The sequence below is a fragment of the Rattus norvegicus genome, chromosome 1, assembly GCF_036323735.1.
Source record: "Rattus norvegicus strain BN/NHsdMcwi chromosome 1, GRCr8, whole genome shotgun sequence".
In the NCBI taxonomy this organism is placed as follows: Eukaryota; Metazoa; Chordata; class Mammalia; order Rodentia; family Muridae; genus Rattus; species Rattus norvegicus.
The window spans coordinates 45512698-45517104 of NC_086019.1; the positions used below are offsets into that span (position 1 = coordinate 45512698).

The following is a 4407-nucleotide window of genomic DNA, read 5'->3' on the forward strand; positions in this document are numbered from 1 at the left end:
ATTATTCTGATGTTGTCCCTATCTTATACTTTTCAAAATCAATTTATTTCTGACTTTAGACTTTATGTTGAATAAAGATTCAAAGAATTTATTTTTTGTGATGTGACCCAGTGTCTAAAACACTGTTGGACAACCAGCAATAGAAAAACATGGAAGGGAAATAAGATACTTCTATTTATATTGAAGAATAAAATTGTAGAAATAGTTAAAATTTTATAAATGTGTTTTCAGGTGAGCAGTCTGATATTACCAAGCTATAATCATTGAATTACTTTACAACTTGGTATCACCTAGATTGCCTTACATGCTGACTTTTAGCTGAAAAATTTATCTCTGCTCATCCAAGTATGAGTTATGGTCTTTATCAGAAATAATAATAGAAAGATAGCAACTGGAAAGTTAATATACTTCATAAGAACCAGGAAATAATATACACATCCCAGAAAGACTCATAACTATATTTATGGAAATTGAGTATAAAAACAGTTTCATGAATAATACACAAAATGTAATAGTTAATCTACGCTCACACTTAACTGTGTATGATCTTAAGTTATTGCATAAATTAAGTCATTTCTCTATGTATGCAAAGTATATTTACCTGCACTTTCATAGAAGCATGATATAATTTTACCTAATTACTTAGAAATGATAGTCAGAACTTACAAATAAGTAATCCTTACTATATTGCTCATCTGCCATTACCAAAAATCAGTTTTTAAAAAAAAGATATATTGCTTATTTCATGTCATAAAAATGAATTTAGTGCACAGAAAATCAAATAATAAAATAAGTAATTTTTAAATAATGAAACAACACAAGAAAATATCAAAGTAAAATTAAATGTGAGAAAATTGATCTATGAGATTGAAACTAAGTTCAAAATTGTAAATGTAAAACCTTCTCCATGTTGCCACCATGACAAAAAAAGAGATACCAACTTACCCAGAACTGTCAACAAACAGGCAAGTGGTTCACTCCAAATCTCAGGACAGCTTGGTTGATGATACATTGAGTTCCAGGCATGCCATAGCTATATGGTATGATCATATCTCAAAATAAATAAACAAACAAACAAATAAAAAGGGAACTATTTCCAGTCTCCAGACCTAGCATAGCATGCATTGAAGAGTATGATGACTGAAAGAAACCAGAAATTGTTTCTCACTTGGTGGCCAAGTAAGAGCAACAGTGTCCAAGCTCCAGGTGAAAAGAAAAGAGAAGAAAGGAAGAGAAAAGAAAAGAAAAGAAAAGAAAAGAAAAGAAAAGAAAGAAGGAAGGAAGAAAGGAAGGAAGGAGAAACTTGCAATCTTGTTATATGCAGCAGTTTGAGTCCAGAGGGCCTTTTCTGAGATTCCAATTTTGTGTCTTCAAATAAAGAATGAAACCAAGAACACATGGATAGTGATAGAAATAAGGGAAGTTTATTAAGAAAGAGAAAAGCACTCCTGGGAAGAGAGGTGGCCTAGAGAGGTGGACAGGTCCAAACTCAAAAGCTCAGCATATGAGCTCTGGTCTCCTATAGACAGTTTCCTCTCATCTGGGGACTTGGGCAGTCTGTCTTCTTATGTGTAATCAGAAGTTTAATGGAGTCTCTGGTCTTCCTGTCAACTGGCCTCTCAGATGTTTGCCTTTCTCTAGTTTCTTTCTCCAGCTTTACTTCACACACACACACACACACACACACACACACACACACACACACACACACACACACGCGCGCATACAGATACATATATTCACATGCATATACATACACACTCATACATACACACACATGCATGCATACACATGTACATGTATGCAGACACATATACACACATGCATATGCATACACACTCTACACACACACACACACACACACACACACACACACACACAGAGTCAAGAAAAGCATATAACCTAACGGGGGAGTAGGAACAATGTGAATACGGGAAACACACAGGCAGCGCTATATTTCAGCAAGAAGTGGAAAGGTGTCCTTGCACCTCCCATTAAGCTATTTCTGTTTTCTTTCTACAGACAGATTACATAAAGTATTAGCTTGTCAGACTGTACAGTCTCCATCACAGGAACTCAGCTGTGCCATTGCAGTACAAATGTCACAGTCAATTAACAAATGACAGTGGCTGTGCACCAATGTAACCATGTTTGTCAACACTGAAACTTCCTTTAATTTCCATGTATCACAAAGTATTCATTTTTGCTCTGGAACTGATCTGAATGCTCCCACCCTGAGGACTAGCTTTCATGGCTCCAGAAGTGTCAAGCAGTCTTCCAAAAGAGGGAAGCAACCAACAGTATTTCCTAGATCTCAAACCTATGTACCACATCAATGACCCAGAAAGTACAAAAACCCTATAGGTGCAGTAGCAGCATACACACCTGGGTAGTAGCCAACAGCTCTCTAGTTGGACTTAAGACCAGTTCAACGATAGCAATGCCATGTCCGGTACTAGAAACCTAGCTACCTACTAAGTGATAGTGAGGTCATGGTTATTGAAGGAGAATCTATAACCCGCTCGTGCCCCTCTCCCTCATGTCCTGTGAGCACCATGCTCTATTGATATCTCTGAGAGACCAGCTCTTTTCTGAAGGGAAATAAGGATCGCTTCTCGGCCTTTTGGCTAAGATCAAGTGTAGTATCTGAAGGGAAATAAGGAAGAATGGATCTGGAAGAGAGGCAGCATGGGAGGAGTGGAGGAAGGGGGAACTGTGGCCAGGATGTAATATATGAGAAAAGAATAAATAATATATACTTTAAAAATCATTTATTATTTAATATTATTTTATAATGTCTTACAAAAGATATAAAATAGAATATCATAAACAATAATATTTTAGTAACAGATAATAAACATTTATATTATGTATAAATATGTTCATTTATTCTTCTTTCATATATACCATTATTTCATATATATTTACCATTTTCAGCTTATAGACTGTCCCCAAACTGACACCAGGTCATGGCTTCCAACTTCTGCTCTAAACAATGCAAATAGAAATGACAGTAGACCAATCAGAATTGTTTTCCATCGTACAAGTAAATAACAAGATCAGGACCCTCAGCAATCCCAGTACAGAACTCAGAAAACAATGGAGTTGTCACTCCTCTGTAGGCTGAGGTACAGATCCCAAAAAACACATCTTCCCATGAGCTTTCCTGATGCAATGTATTTTACTTTGCCAGATCTAATTCTATGCTTAGAAATCTCATTCTCTACTGGAAAAAAAAACCTGCTAAAATCCTCAAGAGGGGGAAATGCATTAGGCTGTGCTATCTCTCACTATGTGTAATTGTGAAAATGATTTTCTCCTAACTACTATGCCCAGAAAATGGAAGTTTTAATGGGGCGGAGGAGAGGATGAAAGCCCCCTTTTAGATAATAAATCCCATACAGAAAGTCTGCATGGGCTGATCAGCCAGGGGCCGTGAGGTGGTGAGGAACAGAGCAGGCCAAGAGGGAGAAGAGGAGAGGGGAGGGGAAGGGCAGGGAGTAAAAGAGGAAAAGGAGAGTGGGAGGGGTGTAAGTTAAATACAGGGCATAGAACAAGGGGACGAGGACAATGTCAAACAAAGTCTTCTGAATTGGTCCCAGAATGCATCCTAGATTCACCACTGAAAATAAAGCTGAGTAAAACAGTCATTTGAGAGGAGACTAGGAAAGCAAGAGTCATTTCCGTTTTTCTTCTGATTTTTAACAAAGCACTTCTCTGTTATCTGAGCAGAGAATAAAAAGGCAGAGCATTCTTGATTTAAAAAAAAAAAGACAGAATATTGAGAGCACGCCTCACATGTACACCAGGATTGTGTCAAATGCTGGGGTAAATGAGAATGTGTAGGAGAATGCTTTAGTTTGACGGAGGTTCGCTTTCTTTAGGGGCATTAGAAGTCCGAAATAGTCTAATAAATGTTAGCCTCCAAAGGGAATTTAGCACTAAACTGCTTCCCCGAAACATTTAAAACCAAGGGAAGGGTGTGTGCGTGCACACACTCTCAGGAACGCCCACAAGACGTATTTTGAAAAATTTGGGCTGAATCAATGGGTAAATGCATAAATTAACATAGCCGTGGACATTGGTGCCCCTGGGACACTTGCTTGAGAGACAGCCTTCTTGGAAAATATTTCTGTAAGACAGTATCTGTCCTAGGCTACAGGTCTGTCCTAGGGACAGAGTCTCAGACACACTAGAAAGTGCCACCAAAATGAAATAGCGATAATACAACAAAAGTTAGGAGACAAATCATTGTTAAAACAGATGCAGAGGCACGTTTTTGAAATGTAAGAGAAGATTAATATTCTAGAGAAATACAAATTAGTGTGAAAATGCATGAGTTTAAGTAAATTATGAAAGGAATCTCGGGGCTTACCGTAAGCTGCACCCGGGTTGCCATCACAGTCT

The 4407-nt window shown here is 37.6% G+C and overlaps 1 pseudogene; it reads left to right on the top strand.

The window, feature by feature from the left end:
- Positions 1-2607: 2607 nt before the first annotated feature.
- LOC120100475 (U2 spliceosomal RNA) lies at positions 2608-2672 on the top strand (annotated as a pseudogene).
- Positions 2673-4407: the final 1735 nt, after the last annotated feature.